Source organism: Apium graveolens, chromosome 2 (assembly GCF_009905375.1).
Source record: "Apium graveolens cultivar Ventura chromosome 2, ASM990537v1, whole genome shotgun sequence".
Lineage (NCBI taxonomy): Eukaryota > Viridiplantae > Streptophyta > Magnoliopsida > Apiales > Apiaceae > Apium > Apium graveolens.
The window spans coordinates 133,062,280-133,080,035 of NC_133648.1; the positions used below are offsets into that span (position 1 = coordinate 133,062,280).

Below are 17,756 nucleotides of genomic sequence, written 5' to 3' on the forward strand. Positions count from 1 at the left end.
TTGAGAAGAAAGAAATTAGAGCAATTGAATCTTGAGAATGATAAAAGAAATGAATAAAAGTGAATTTGCTTTTATACTATCTCAGAAATTAACTGTAAAAAATAATAAAGTAAAATAATGTAACCAATAAAAATTGCCCAAAATAGCCGTTTAAAAATAAATAAACTGTAAAAATTCCGTCACTTATCCGTCGTGTCATGCTTACAAGCTGTAAGTATACTCGATGGATAATGTTCAGGGAATTAACGGCTAGGATTGAGACAATTCGACGGATGAGGATAAATCAGTTATCCGTCGAGTTATAAAATATTCCAGGAAAATTATTGATTTTATTGAAAAATTGTATTCCGGCGGATGATCAAACTCGATGGATAATGATCATCCTCCAGGATGTAAATTTTGACTTAGCCAAAATTTCATCCAAAACAGAAAAATCAATTAAATTTCTGGCTACATAACCACTTGCAAAAATATATGAAATTATTCAAGAGAAATTAAGCATACCTAAATCACTTATCAACCTTGAAAAGGTGGATTCATCAAGTGGATTGGTAAATATATCTGCAAGCTGCTTTTCACTTGGAACAAAATGCAGTTCCACAGTACCATTCATCACATGTTCTCTTATGAAGTGGTACTTGATGTCTATGTGCTTTATTCTTGAATGCTGTACTCGATTTTCAGTGATGGAAATTGCACTTGTGTTATCATAGAAAATAGGAATCCTATCCACTTGTATACCATAGTCCAATAATTGGTTTTTCATCCACAAAATTTGTGCACAGCAACTGCCAGCAGCAATATATTCAGCTTCAGCTGTAGAAGTAGAGACTGAATTTTGCTTTTTACTGAACCAGGACACAAGCTTGTTTCCTAGAAATTGACAGGTTCATGTTGTACTTTTTCTGTCTATATTACAACCTGTATAATCTGCATCTGAATAACCAGTTAGATCAAAATCAGAATCTCTAGGGTACCAAATGCTAAGTTTTGGTGTTTCCTTGAGATATCTGAAAATTCTCTTAATAGCCACTAGGTGAGATTCTCTAGGACCAGCCTGAAATCTAGCACAAAGACAAGTAGCAAACATTATATCTGGCCTACTAGCTGTTAAGTACAGAAGTGAGCCAACCATGCCCCTATAACTTGAAATATCCACAGACTTTTCAGTGGTGTTTAATTCAAGCTTAGTTGCAGTAGCTATGGGAGTTTTTGCAGATGTCCAATCCATTAGATCAAACTTCTTTAAAAGATCATGAATGTATTTAGTTTGACTAATGAATATTCCATCACTAACTTGCTTAACTTGCAAACCAAGAAAGTAAGTTAGTTCCCCCATCATGCTCATTTCATACTTACTTTGCATCAATTTGGCAAACTTTTTGCAAACTTTTTCATCTGTAGAGCCAAATATAATATCATCTACATAAATTTAAACAAGTATACTAGAGCCATTAACATTTATAAAGAATAAATTTTTATCAACAGGACCTCTTGTGAAGTGATTTTCCAAAAGAAACTTTGATAAAGTGTCATACCAGGCTCTAGGTGCTTGCGTCAGTCCATAGAGTGCTTTCAAAAGATAGTAGACATGATTTGGGAAGTTGGGATCTTCAAAACCCAGAGGCTAACTGACATAGAGTTCCTCCTCCAAATCTTCATTTAGAAAAGCACTCTTTACATCCATTTGATAGACCTTGAAATTGGCATGGGCTAAGAAAATTCTGATGGCTTCAAGTCTTGCAACAGGAGCAAAAAGTTTTGTCAAAATCTATTCCTTCTTGTTGACAATAGCCCTTAGCAACCAATCTAGCTTTGTTCCTGATCACTATGCCATTTTCATCCATCTTGTTTCTGAATACCCATTTGGTGTCAATTGGATTCTTTCCTTTAGGCTTAGGTATCAGCTTCTATACTTTATTCCTTTCAAATTGGTTTAGCTCCTCCTGCATAGCTAAAATCCAATCAGGATCCAACAAAGCTTCTTCTACCTTCTTTGGTTCTTCCTTAGATAGGAAGCTACTATATAGATATTCTTCTTGAGTTGCTCTTCTTGTTTGAACTCTAGAAGATACATCACCAATGATGAGCTCAAAGGGGTGATCTTTTGTCTATTTTCTTTGTTGAGGTAGATTAGCTCTAGATGAAGAGGCCTCATTGTTGTCTTGATATGTAACTGAGTTTTGATTATTTGAAACTCCCCCTGAGTTTATGGATCTTTGATTTGAGAAAGGGAAATTTTCTATAAATGATCTATTCTGATTTTCAGCTTCTTTTGATGACCCGACGGATGGTGTATTTTGAGTTCCGACGGATGAAGCTGATTGTCTTCCGACGGATAAAGCAGATTATCTGACGACGGATGAAGCATTTTATAACTCGACAGATGTTGAATTTTATGCTTCATTGGTAATAGATTTTTCTACATTATCCTTTGATACTGTTTCTTGATCACTTTCATCATCACTGTCATCACTAATCATCTCCACATTAACAAATTTGAGGCTATCATGTTAATATCCATCTTGCAGTCCTTCAATCTTCTTATCATCAAACACAACATGTATTGATTCCATAACAATGCTGGTTCTTAGATTGTAGACTCTATATGCTTTACCAACAACATATCCAACAAAAATTCCTTCATCTGCTTTAGCATCAAACTTTCCATTTTGATCAGTTTGATTTCTCAAGATATAACATTTGCAGCCAAATACATAAAGAAAATTTAGAGTTGGCTTCTTGTTCTTAAACAATTGGTAGGGTGTCATACACTTTGCTTGATTAACCAAAGAAATATTCTGAGTGTAGCAGGCAGTATTCACAGCTTCAGCCCAGAAATATGTTGGTAACTTTGATTCTTCAAGCATTGTCCTTGCAGCTTCAATAAGTGATTTGTTCTTTCTTTCCACTACTCCATTTTGTTGTGGAGTTCTTGCTGCTAAAAACTCGTGCATAATCCCATTCTCTTCACAAAATGCTCTCATGACAGAATTCTTGAACTCATTTCCATTATCACTCCTGATTCTTCTAACTTTGAAATTAGGATGATTGTTGACTTACCTTATGTGATTGATGATGATTTTACTAGCCTCATCTTTAGACTTTAGGAAATATGTCCAAGAGAACTTTGATAAATCATCTACAATTACTAGGAAAAATCTTTTCCTTGAGATGGACAACACATTGACTGGTCCAAACAAATCCATGTGTAGCAATTACAGAGGTTCTTCAATTGTTGAATCAAGCTTCTTCCGGAATGATGCTTTAATCTGCTTTCCTTTCTAGTAGGCATCACACAGTCCATCCTTAAAAAGCTCCACTTGAGGAATACCTCTAACCAGTTCTTTCTTGACAAGCTCATTCATGGTCTTGAAGTTTAGATGGGACAGCTTCTTGTGCCACAACCAACTTTCATCTTGACTTGCTTTACTGAGAAGACAAGTGACAGATTCTGCACTTGATGAGTTGAAGTCATCTAGGTACACATTTCCTTTTCTCACTCCAGTGAGAACCACTTTGTTGCTCCTTTTGTTAGTCATAACACAGGCTTCTGAATTGAAGGTTACTGAATTGCCTTTATCATAAAGCTGGATGATACTCAACAAATTATGCTTGAGACCATCCACTAAGGCAACCTCCTCAATGATGACATTGTGTTTAGAAATCGAGCCACATCCCACAGTATAACCCTTGCTGTCATCTCTAAAAGTAATACTTGGGCCAGCTCTCTCCTTGAACTCTGTGAGTAGGGTAGAATCTCTAGTCATGTGTCTTGAACAACCACTATCCAAGTACCACAGATTCTTTCTGTTCCCTGCACACTTCAAAACCAAATCAAGTTGATTTTGGTACCCAAGTTTCCTTGGGTCTTGCCTTGTTAGCTTTCTTCTTTTGTTTATTAGGTTTGATCTTATTTGACTTGGGGATATTAGATTCATCCTTAGTCATCTGAGTTGGACCTTTGAAACCAGTCATTAAAGCATAATTATCATGCATATTTTGATTAACAGGAAAAGGCATGCTATTTACAAACATGTTATTCCAGTAAGGCATGCTAAATGGCATTTGAGGCATACTAAATGCAACATAATAAGGATTAGGTGCAAATGGCATATTAGCAAATTGTGCATTCATATTCTGTGCAGACATAACATATATAGGCATAGAAGGCATGACATTCATGTTGGGAAAAAAGATGGTACATATATAGGAGTAGGCATAGCAAGTTTGCATTTAACAGACAGATGATTAAAACTACCACACTTAACACAGATTTTTCTTGGAGCATATTTATCAGGTGTGTAGTTGTTATGTTTGTTAATCCCTACTTTCCCATTTCTATTGTTTTTCTTTTTAGTTTCTGTTTTAACCTCAACCTTTTCTAATCTGTCATTTAATTACTTTATAGACAGATGACCAGCATTCAATTTCTTCTCCTTCTTCACTTGACTTGATTCTCCTGGAACAAAGTTTTTGGAAACTGATCCATACTTTTCATTTAACTTGGCAAGTTTGGCTTTGCTCACAGGTTTGCTCACAGCCGACGGATGAGGATTTATGTCACTCGACGGATAATCCTTTTGATTATCAGACGGATGACTCTCATCATCCGTCGAGTCTACATCTGTTAGCAATCCTTCAACCAAATTAGATTCCAGCTTCTCCTTGCTCTTTTTCCAGGTTGTATCACAAAAGGACTCAATACCTTGAACTTTAGTGATTTGAGCATGAACATCTCTGGATGATTTCCATGCCTTAATCACCTCCTAATCTCGTTTAAGTTGCTTCTTCAAAATCTCTTCTTTCTTCAAGGACTCAGTTAATTCATCCTTAGCAATCTTACATTCTATTCTCAATTTCTCAAATTCAATAAACTGAGACTCTAACACATTATTCCTCTCACTTAAAAACAAATTGTTTTCTTTGATTTTAGCATTTTCCTTAGTGGGGGATTTAAGTGTAACACGCAAATGATATAATTCTGTAGACATGTCACTAATTACATCATTACACTCAGCTTTAGATAAATGTGCTAGGTTAGTGGTGATTACTTGATTACTTGAAGAGCTTGTTTCTGTTTCATCAGACTTGACCATTAGGGCTAGATTGACATAGCGGACATCTTCATCCTCATCCAGTCCATCTGTTGCCCAGTCATTTTCTTGTGTAATGAAAGCCCTTTCCTTTTGCTTGAGCAACTCAAAATACTTTTGTTTATAATCCACAGGCTCAAACTTCTTTTTGCTAAAATCTGACTTTCTACACTCACTGGCAAAATTCCCTGCCAAGCCATATTTGAAACATTTGAATTTTAATTTATCCACCATGTTTCCACTTGGCTTAGCTGCTCCAAAGTTCTTCTTGAACTTGAGCTTGGAAAATCTTTTGAAAAAAAATGCAAGATGTTCATCAATATCATACATATCATCTTGGCTCAAATGATCTTTAGTTTCAGCTACCAGCCCCTTGCCCTTGTTCTCACGGACCTTTGAAGTAGACTCAACATCTTCTACCTTCACCTCTTTCTCTTTCTCCAACTCAACAACCGGTGCTATGGACCCTCCTTTCTTCCTTCCTTTATCCATCCTCTCATCTTTCTCTATTTCAAGCTCATAAGTTTTCAGGATGCCATACAGTCTCTCCAAAGTAAACTCATTGTAATCTTGAGAGTTTCTCAGTGAGACTGTCATTGGTTTCCATTCCTTTAGAAGAGATCTAAGGAACTTGAGATTGGAGTCTTTTGTCTAATAGACTCTTCCATGCAACTTCAGAGCGTTTAGTAGTTTTTGAAACCTACTAAAAATGTCAGTGAGAGACTCACTATTTTTACAATGAAAATGCTCATATTGCTGAATTAACAGCTGCTTCTTATTCTCCTTACTTGCTCAGTACCATCACAAATTATCTGGATTGTGTCCCAAACCTCCTTGGCTGTTTTGCAGTTAATGATGTTATTAAACATATCACCATCAACTCCATTGACAATATATTCATGGCCTTCTTGTCTTTCCTGACTTGCTCAATATCAGGATCTGACCATTCATGCCTAGGCTTGGGAACAGATGGTTCATTCCCTGTTGCATCTCTCATTGGTACATGAGGACCTCTCTCTATGCAATCCACACATGCCTCATCTTGAGAAAGAAGATGTAGGTGCATCTTCACCTTCCAGTGGTGATAATTGTCTTTGTCCAGAAATAAAATCTTCACTCCAACATCCTTCTTGTTCATCTTGTTGTTTTGTTGTGATCTTTAAACTCTTTGTACTTAAAGAGCTTGCTATGATACCAATTGTTATTCCCTAACAATACAACAAGAATTACAAAAGGGGGGGGGTTGAATATAATTCTGGCTTTGTTTTGGGATTTATGAAAAATGGTTATGACTCAATTTATATCTAACTGTTTGATTTGCAAAGTTCGGAATACAGAGTTAAGTTTATCAAACATAAAGTAATAAAAACTTGGGTCTTTAAAACTTTCTGGTGGATTTGAATGTGTCCACAAGATATATATATATATATATATATATATATATATATATATATATATATATATATATATATATCAAGAGAACCCTGTGAAGCTTGAATAGCTCACAGCTGCTTTACAAGTGAGCAAACAAACTACAGAGAAATTCTACAGAATACAACTTACTAATGTTTCTCTGCTAAAAATGTGTTTGCTTGGTTAGTTTGTTGTTGTTGTTGTTCTACTTGATACACTTAGTTTATATATCACCAAGTTTACATGGTAATAAGACAAGATAATAAAACAAAACCTATCAAGTCTAACTCCATGCTGCTTCACTACTCTATTCCAGCATCTTTGAATATCTTCATAATAGCATGGAAATGGTAATGCTTTTTTGTTCTCAAAACCCTGCTAAACAGGCTGCCACATTCCTTTTGCAAACACTCGAGGCATGTGACTGTGTTGTCACTGTCAACAGATATTTAAATTGATCATCCGTCGGGTACATGCTTGTTATCCATCGGGTAGCCTTGTTGATCATCCGTCGGGTAGCTTTATTGATTATCCGTCGGGTAGCCTTTTATCACTCGATTCCATTTCATTTGTGCAGAATTACAGGACATCTTATATTTACATTTAATCAACTTATTCTGCACATCTCCTAGCAGTCTACATGATTCATAAGCTACTACAGAATCTATACAAAGTTGTTTGCAGAAATGTGCTACATTACTTATTGTTACATAAGCTACTCACCCGGTGGATATCAATTAGTCATCCGTCGGGACTATATTGAATCATCCGTCGGGACTATAATTGATCATCCATCGGGTGCTATAAAATTCACTAAGTTAAATCTACTAAGGTGTTTTGTTTAGCTTATCATCAAGTACACAACATATTCCTAACAGACTGTTTATGTAAAATGTAAGAGTGATTTCTGATATGATATAAAATTAAATTTTAAAAAGCATATAATGTATATAAATTTTTGGTATCTATTTTGAATTTTATTAAAATAAAGGAAATTTATTATAAAGTTAAACTTTAGTATATTATTATTATGACCAATTTAAAAGGAATATGTCCTAAGTCCAATCATGTATGAGGATTTAGGAATAACTTTAATGTAATCTGTTTTGATTTCATTGATATTAATAAAAGACTTGTTTTGTTTTTATTACGGGCTTTATCTATTTAAGTGTTTAAATAAGATATACCATAGTTTAGAGTAAAGCTTTTTATGGATTATGATGAGATCATAATAGTGAGACCTAAAAAGATGATAACTCTAAACATAAATAGTTCCTGGTCATAGGATTACTAACTGGTAATTAATAATCCGCAAAGATCGGTACATACTATGCTTGCTTCATTATGAAGGATGTCTGTTCTCATAGACATTTGTGTGGTGACACTATAGCTAGTATGTAGGTGCTTATTATAGAATTCATATTATCCGGATAGTCGCGATATGTTGAGAAGCATCACTCACGATGTAGAATAAATGTGATTAATTAATTAATCATATTTAATAAATTAGAGAATTTTATATAAATAATGATAAAATAGTTTTATTATTATTTATTTCTACTACCGGCTTAATATTGAACCTACAGGGTCACACCATAAAAAGAGAATAATTTAATGGTGGAGGAATTAATTAATAATAGCTAATAATTATTTATTTATGAAATAAATAATTAATTGGCAAATTTAATAATTGATTAAATGAGATTTAATTGATTATAAATTAATTAAGAAAAGTTCTTAATATTATTAATTAAAGGATTTAATTTTTGGAAATTAAATCAAGAGAGAGAATTATTTCTAAAGTGTTTAGAAAAAGGATTAATGATTAAAAGGTGCTTTAATTATTAATGAGAATAATAAATGGGATAATAATAATAATATTTATGGGAAAATTTCAGCTGAAAATTTTGCCTATAAATACACTATTATAGACCCTAATTTTATTCTTAACCCACATCGAACCCGAAAACCTAAAAAGTTTGGAAAACCCAATTCTCTCCACCTTCTTCCTCCTCCTTAACATCGTTTTCTTGGTGGATACCGGTGGAGTGCTTCACACTTGAGGAGCAACTGCTAAGGATCTCTGATCGTTGTCTCCGAATTATTTTAAAAGGTTAGATTCGATCCCTCGAATTTTTATTCACGATTTATATGCTTTTATTTGGATTTTATATGTGGAAAAGTGTTTTGCCATGCCCTGCTGCGTTTAAAAATCCAACAATGGTATCAGAGCATAGGTTGTATGCATATAGATCTGTGGTAAAAATTTCAGAATTTTATGTGCTTGTATGAATTAATTATGATTTTTACAAGTTATATCATGGATTAATTTTGTCTGATGAGAAATCGTTTCTCAGAATAATTTTGAATGTTGATCTGGGTTCTACAAGTGTTGTAGATCGTCTGGGTATTTTTCTTATAATTTTAGGATGTATAGATTTTTTATTATGAATTTTTGAAGTTGTATCAATTAAATTCGTAATTAAATAATTATATATATATATATGAATTGTTTGTATGTATATATTATGTATCTGCACTGCTGTATGATGTCTGCTGTTGCTGTACTACTGCTGCTGCACAGAACAGGAACAGTCTGACAAGCACGCTTATCGAGAAGGAAAAAGAAGTCAGCTGCTGAAAATTAAAAAAAAAATAATAATAATAGGGGTGTAACGCATTCCGGGAATGCGTTACACACCTGTGGCGCATTCTCGGAATGCGTTACACCCTTTAATGGCTTAAAAGGGGTGTAACGCATCACCAGAATGCGTTACAGGGCTTGTAATGCGTTCCTCTAATGCGTTACAGCCCGTCTGTTGATATTAAAATTAATTTTCTAGGAGTTTCGTAACACCGTTTTTGGCGTGCAATATACCGTTGGATTCGTTTTTACGAGACGGATGTAATGGAGTGATCAATTTTAGTTTATACAAAAGTTTTGAACTGTTTATATTTCCATGAAGTGTTTTAAAGTTGTTTTTGACTGTTTTTAATTGCTTTTAAATGCTTCATGTGATACATAGAGATGTATAATGCTTAGTTCTATGTTCTAGATGATATAACATGCCTACCTTGATGTTTATTCATGTTGATATATGTGATATATGCTTAGTTTATCATGCGATGATCGATTTAGGTGAACTTAAATGAACATAAGGCGTTTGTTAGACAACCTAGCATAGTGAAATTGTTTCATAACCTTAATAATAATATTATGAATACAATCATGAGATTCTTATGTTTATGAAATAGATAATTGAATATGAATTTTCAATATGAGAGAAAGGATGATTCTGTCAACAACAGATTTCTATCTGTAAGAAAGGGTTATTAAGTGACGCCTCTTGACAATACTCCACCCGATCTGGGAATCGTCTGATTATTGATTATTGATTTGAAATATTTAATTTAAAAGGAAGAATCTCTTTATAATATGATTATGATTGTAACATAATATAATCCCTCTAAAATTAATAATATCAAGTAGTAATTGGCCAATGACACAACGGGCTTGTGTCGGTCATAGCCTTCCAACATGATAGAAAAGTAGTTCTTATTTTTGAATCATTGTCGGTTCGTGCTACAGCCGAGGGCTTTGATTTCGAAATAAGAAATACTTGTCTATTATATAGAGATATGTACATTGAATAAGAATCTAAAGGTCCGTACGTGCTACAGCCATGGGCCTTTGGGGACTGATTCAACTGTACGGAATGTTGGGTTAGACTTGACTTAGAATATTGAGTTTGTCGTGCTACAGCCGAGACTCAATTATTCAAGAGGCTAAAGTTTGATTAGGGAATAACATGAGATGTAATTGACAAGAGTTGTCTGCCTATTGAAAATTACATGGCGGTTCGTGCTACAGCCGGGGTCGTGTAATGGAATGTAGGATCCCTATTCCCACTAGCATTATGAATGCTTAATTTTTCACGTAGGGGGTTGAATAAATTAGGAAAACTAGTGGGAGCCACTTATGAATAAAGACCCGATTCATATAGTATTTTAAAATGAAATTGAATATTTGCTAAGTATTGTTATGTGTTTATCATTAATAGGTTTACAATATACATTATGTCTTCTGCACTATCACTTAGGAGCATACTGGATGCTCACAAATTGACCGGTCCTAATTATGCTGACTGGCTTCGAAACTTGAGAATTGTTCTCAGGATTGAGAAGCTGGAATACGTGATTGACTCACATAAGCCTACTGAACCTGCTAGTGATGCACATAATGATGAAAACGTTGTGTATCGTAAGTGGATAGATGATGCAAATGTTGCTCAATGCATCATGCTAGCTTCCATGAACATTGAGCTACAGAAGCAACATGAGCATATGGATGCTCACACTATCCTCATGCATCTACAAGAGTTGTATGATGTGGCGGGGAGGACAGCTCGATATGAGATATCGAAGGAGTTGTTCGGTTGTAGGATGTCTGAGGGATCATCTGTGAATGACCATGTACTTAAGATGATCAATTTGATTGAACGTCTTGGACAACTTAATTTTGCCATGGATGGGGAGCTGAGCCAAGACTTGGTCTTGCAATCGCTTCCGAGTTCATTCTCGCAGTTTGTTGTGAACTTTCACATGAATAAGTTGGATGTCAGCCTGCCTGAACTCCACAACATGTTGAAGACTGCGGAATCGAATTTTCCCCCTAAAAAGAGTTCTGTTCTTCTAATTGGTGAAGGTTCCAATCCTAAGAAAAGGAAGAGGAACTCTTCCAAGAAGAAGAAAGTAGGTGAGAAAATGCCGGTTCCACCAAAAGCTGAAGACCCCAAGAGCAAAGTTGTTTGCTTTCACTGTAACAAGGTGGGGCACTAGAAGAGGAACTGCAAGGTTTACCTTGCAGAATTGAAGAAGAAGAAGGGTAGTGAGACTACCGCTTCTGATTCAAGTATGTTCATGATAGAAGTGAATATGTCATTAAATCAAATTTCTACTTGGGTATTCGATACCGCCTGTGGTTCTCAAATCTGCAATTTGTTGCAGGGACCAAGGAGAAGTAGGACTCTTAAGGAAGAGGAGGTGATTCTACTGAGGGAAATGGAGCAAGAGTTGCTGCTGAAGATGTAGAATCATTTCATTTACATAAGCATACGGGCAAGACTATTGTTTTAAATAATTGTTATTTTATTCCCTCGATTGTGAGGAATATTATTCCCAAGTTAGACTTGGCTGGATTTTCATTTATTATTGAGAATAATGAATGTTCTATTCTTAGAGATAATATTCTTTATGGACGTGGTACTTTAAATAATGGTCTGTATAAGTGTGACATAATTTACTTCAGATTGAACAAACTAATAAAAGAAAAGGGATGATGAAAATCTCACTTTATAGTGGCACTGCAGTCTCCATTTAGTAGACATGGAGAGAGGACTGCAAATTTGCTAGGAATGGTACACACAGATGTATGTGGACCAATGTCTAAGCAAGCCATGGGTGGATTTTCATACTTCATTACTTTCATAGATGATAGATCTAGATTCGGATATGTGTTTGATGAAACACAAGTCTGAGGCCTTTGAAAAGTTCAAAGAGTATAAGTATGAAGTGGAAAAACAAACCAAACATAGTATTATAATTCTTCGATTAGATCGAGGTGGTGAATACTTTAATGGAGTGTTTCTAGATCATCTCAAAGTAAATGGTATAGTCTCCTAGTGGACTCCTCCAGATTGGTATCTAAAAGGAGAAATCGAACTTTGTTAGACATAGTTCGGTCCATGATGAGCTATGCAAATCTTACAGTATTCCTATGGGGTTATGCATTGGAAACCTCAGCATATTTACTGAATAAGGTGCCTTCCAAATCTGTTCCTCAAACTCCGTATGAGATATGGAAAGTAAGGAAACCGAGTCTTAAACACGTTAAGATTTGGGGATGTCTAGCTTATGTCAAGAAAGTTGACCCAGATAAGCTGGAATATCGATCCGTAAAATATAGTTTTGTGGGATATCCTAAAGAGACTTTAGGGTATTACTTTTACACCGATCATCGGGTATTTGTCTCCAGACATGCTACCTTCTTGGAAAAGGAGTTTATCCTTGAAGGAAACAGTGGGAGCAAAATTGAACTTGATGAAGTTCAAGAAGTACAAACTACTACAGATCGAGTGGAAACACCTGTTCTGACTGAACAACCTTTTATGGAACAGCCCATTCATAGGTCAGGGAGAGTGTCTCGCCAACCTGAGAGGTAATATGGCCTTGTCATTGAGAATGACAATGAGTTGTCGATCATTAATGATGACGACCCTTTGACCTATAATGAGGCTATGAGTAGTGTTGACTCAGAGAAATGGCATAGTGCCATGAAATCCAGAATGGAATCTATGTATACGGTATACAAAAGATAGATTATAGCAGATGGCCAGGTGGAGACCTTTAAGGCCAGGCTTTTGGGAAAAGGATTTAAACAAAGGCAATGGATTGACTTTGATGAAACCTTTTACCTGTAGCCCTGTTAAAATCAGTTCGGATTTTGCTTGCGAATGCTGCTTACTACGACTATGTGATCTGGCAAATAGCCAGATGGTTTTCTTTCCAAGGGAAATGAAAACCTAGTGTGTAAGCTACTGCGAACCATATGTGGTTTAAAGCAAGCTTCTCGAAGATGGAACATTCGTTTTGATGAGACAATCAAAGAGTTTGATTTTATCAAAAACGCAGATGAACCATGCTTCTACAAAAGGGTTAGTGGGAGCGCGGTAACATTTCTTGTATTGTATTGAATTAGAGTTGACACACATAACAACATAGCAGACCCACTCATAAAGCTACTTTATGAAAGTCACTTTGATCGTCATAATGACATGATGGGTATTAGATACCAGAGTGATTGGCTTTAATACAAGTGGGAGATTGAAAGGAATATGTCCTAAGTCCAATCATGTATGAGGATTTAGGAATAACTTTTATGTAATCTGTTTTGATTTCATTGATATTAATAAAAGACTTGTTTTGTTTTTATTACGGGCTTTATCTATTTAAGTGTTTAAATAAGATATACCATAGTTTAGAGTAAAGTTTTTTATGGATTATGATGAGATCATAACAGTGAGACCTAAAAAGATGATAACTCTAAACTTAAATAGTTCCTCGTCATAGGATTACTAACTGGTAATTAATAATCCGCAAAGATTGGTACATACTATGCTTGCTTCATTATGAAGGATGTCTGTTCTCATAGACATTTATGTGGTGACACTATAGCTAGTATGTAGGTGCTTATTATAGAATAAGTTCACTGGACATGACTCGCACAGCTGAACAACTGATGGAGTTCACTCACGTGTCAGCAGTTGTTCACATAGTGATAGTTGTACAAGTATCCTTAGACTTGAGGTCATCATAGTCATCTTGTGTACACTGAACTATGCTTTGGTTTAGTTCTTAGTCTCCAGGGATAATTATTAGGGCTCTTCTGGGTATAGGAATTTGTACACGAAGATAGTGTATGATCAATAAAGGATCTACCCCTTCCAGTGAAGGAAGCGAATGTTCAAGGCTGATCCACTTATGCTAGTTCAGGAATCTCTGGCCAGAGTGAATGAAATTAGAAAGGAGTTTCTAATTTGCATAGAACTACGCATAGTAAATGGTAAGCAAGTGATTGAATTAGATAGGCTTGACACGAGATCCATGCCTTGTATTTAATCGGAACATTGTAGGGTAGAAGGAGTTTATTGTACGGTAACTATTCACTGACAGGTTCTTGGTATTCTAAGCAGTGAATTCATATTATCCGGATAGTCGCGATATGTTGAGAAGCATCACTCACGATGTAGAATAAATGTGATTAATTAATTAATCATATTTAATAAATTAGAGAATTTATATATATAATGATAAAATAGTTTTATTATTATTTATTTCTATTACCGGCTTAATATTGAACCTACAGGGTCACACCATAAAAATAGAATGATTTAATGGTGGAGGAATTAATTAATAATGGCTAATAATTATTTATTTATGAAATAAATAATTAATTGGCAAATTTAATAATTGATTAAATGAGATTTAATTGATTATAAATTAATTAAGAAAAGTTCTTAATATTATTAATTAAAGGATTTAATTTTTGGAAATTAAATCAAGAGAGAGAATTATTTCTAAAGTGTTTAGAAAAATGATTAATGATTAAAAGGTGCTTTAATTATTAACGAGAATAATAAATGGGATAATAATAATAATATTTATGGGAAAATTTCAGCTGAAAATTTTGCCTATAAATACACTATTATAGACCCTAATTTTATTCTTAACCCACATCGAACCCGAAAACCCAAAAAGTTTGGAAAACCCAATTCTCTCCACCTTCTTCCTCCTCCTTAACATCGTTTTCTTGGTGGATACCGGTGGAGTGCTTCACACTTGAGGAGCAACTGCTATGGATCTCTGATCGTTGTCTCCGAATTATTTTAAAAGGTTAGATTCGATCCCTTGAATTTTTATTCACGATTTATATGCTTTTATTTGGATTTTATATGTGGAAAAGTGTTTTGCTATGCCCCGCTGCGTTTAAAAATCCAACACAATTTTATACATTGTTAGTCTTATATGCATGCATGGATATATCTTATAACAAATCTATTTTTAATTAGTACTTTGAACTACTTACTCTTTGTTAGTAAGTGCCATTAACATATGTACTTAGTAGAATAGCTTAGATTATGTAATTTCCAGTTGTAAATATGCCAATGTATTATATTACGTAATTTGCTGTTATAATTAGGCCAATGTAATAATGCTTGGAAGAAGATCAACTTGATCATGCCATGAACAAGGTGAAGAAGACCATGTTAAGTGGAATTTATGTCCACTTAGAATGCTCTATAAAGGATTGAATTGGTGTTTTATACTCGAGTTATTTATGTATTTGATGCGTTTTTATAGTGTTTTTGCATTTCAGGCATAATTAAAATAATCAGGAGATTTAGCATTGTTTTGGTGCTAAATTGGTGCTAGGAATATGTCCAGGAAGTAAGCTCGTGGATTTCCATCTCAAACCGGTCAGAAAAACATAAATCGGAACTTTTTCCAGAAGGTCAGCGCGCCCACGCAGTAGTAGCGTGCGGCCGCGCCGGGTGAACAGAATGTCAGCGCGGCCGCGCGAAGCGCGCGGCCGCACCAGGTCGGGTTTCAAGAATCCTATTTTAAATAAAAGATTGATTTCTGGATTTCTCTGTTGATTAGGACTGCTATATAATGATAACTTAAGATCGTTTTTCATAACGATATGTACCAGAGCTTAAGGAGAAGAGGTAAGAAGACCGTATAGCATAATTCAACCAAGGCGAAGAGGATCTAGTTTATTCTTGTGATTCTTTATTTTAAGTTTTAATCTTGGATGCTAGTTCTCTTATTTGATGAACCTATACTCTTGTTAACGTACTTTGTTTATTATCATATTTATAAAGACTTAGTTTATTATACCATTCTTAAATCGGAACCCACGGTGATGATGAGTTTGGTTATGGGCTAATCGTTATCGTGGTATAATATGTATTTGATATGCATGATTCGTAGGTAATTTTAACTATCTTACTTGCCCTATATAATCACGATAGATAACTTGCACATTAACCGTTATGTTGTCAAATTCTATAGACATATAGGGTCTCAATATAATTGGTATCTATTCAGCTTCTATCTCTTTTGTGGATGTCTGGTAGTAGGGTATTCGTACAACGAAAGTTGGCATTTACTAGTTTCGTGTTATTTGATTAGTATCATCACCATTGCATGCTAAGGTCAAAAACAAGAAAGATATTGAATGAAGTAGTAATGAAGTTAAAATCCCATGTTTGTGTCATATAAGTAATCAACCTTTAATTTTCTTAGTTAATGTTCTTTAGTATAATCTATTAGTTAATCGTAGTTACAAACAATCTCAATTTATTATCATCTTATCATTGAATAATAACCATAACATTGTTGCATAAGTACATTGATTAAAATTAACCTAAACCAGTCTCTGTGGGAACGAACTAGAATTAATTCTATATTACTTGCGATTGCGTATACTTGCATAAATATTAGCGCGTGTTAACGTCTTAACAAGTTTTTGGCGCTGCTTCCCGGGACTCGTGGTTATTTTTAGTTTATGTGCTTGACAACAGTGTTTGTTAAAGTTCATTGACTCGGATATTTTACTTGTTTAATTGTTGCTTTTTCAGGTACTCTAGAGAGCGTGTATGCTAACGCGTTCTCAACTTCGAAAGAGAACACTGGAAAAAGCAGAGGAGGAAGTAGTTGAAGAAATCTTTGTTGAGGAAAAAGTTGAAGAAGCTCTTGTTGCAATGGGTGAACCAGAAGCAAATACAAAGGCTTTGATGGACTATTCTCAGCCAAAGATCAATTATATTCAGTCTAGCATTGTCTGACCAGCCATCGCGACTAACACTTTTGAAATCAAAGCTAGCACAATTCAGATGATACATAATTTAGTTCAGTTTGGAAATTCTCCAACGGAAGATCCCAACATGCATATTAGGGATTTCATCGAGATCTGCGACACTTTCAAATTCAATAATGTTATTGAAGATGCTATTAAGCTAAGGCTTTTCCCGTTTTCTCTGAGGGATAAAGCTAAGAGCTGGTTACATTCTCTACCACTAGGCTCTATCACTAAATGGGAAGAACTTGCTCGAAGTTCCTTACTAAGTTCTTTCCTATGGCGAAGACAACTGTAATCAGGAATGCTCTTACTCAATTTGCGCAGCAGTCTGAAAAGTCGTTGTGTGAGGCTTGGGAGTAATATAAGGAGATGCTTAGGAAGTGTCCTCACCATGGGATGCTTGACTGGATGATCATTAACTACTTCTATAATGGTTTGGGTGTAACTTCTAGACCAATGCTTGATGCAGCATCAGGTGGAGCCTTGTGGGCTAAGAGCTATGATGAAGCTTATGGATTGATTGAACTGATGGCTGCTAATGAATACCAGAATCCTTCTCAGAGACTAACTCAAGGCAAAGTAGCATGAATTCTGGAGGTAGATGCAGCTACTACTATAGCTGTTCAGCTTAAGGCTTTGACGATGAAGGTGGATTCTTTGGCTAATTATGGAGTTAATCAGATCACTAGTGTCTGTGAGCTTTGTGCTGGTGCCCATGAGACAGGGCAGTTTGCTATTTCTAGTAAATCAACTCAGTTTGTGAGCAACTTTCAAAGGTTGCAACAGCCTATTCCAGCCAACTATCATCCCAACAACCGCAATCA

The 17,756-nt window shown here is 35.1% G+C and overlaps 1 non-coding gene across 1 annotated transcript; it reads right to left on the bottom strand.

Annotated features, from left to right (window-relative positions):
- Nucleotides 1–17,223: 17,223 nt before the first annotated feature.
- On the bottom strand, nucleotides 17,224–17,330 carry LOC141709373 (small nucleolar RNA R71). Its single transcript, XR_012569954.1, has one exon. It is a non-coding gene; the product is annotated as a small nucleolar RNA R71 (small nucleolar RNA).
- Nucleotides 17,331–17,756: the final 426 nt, after the last annotated feature.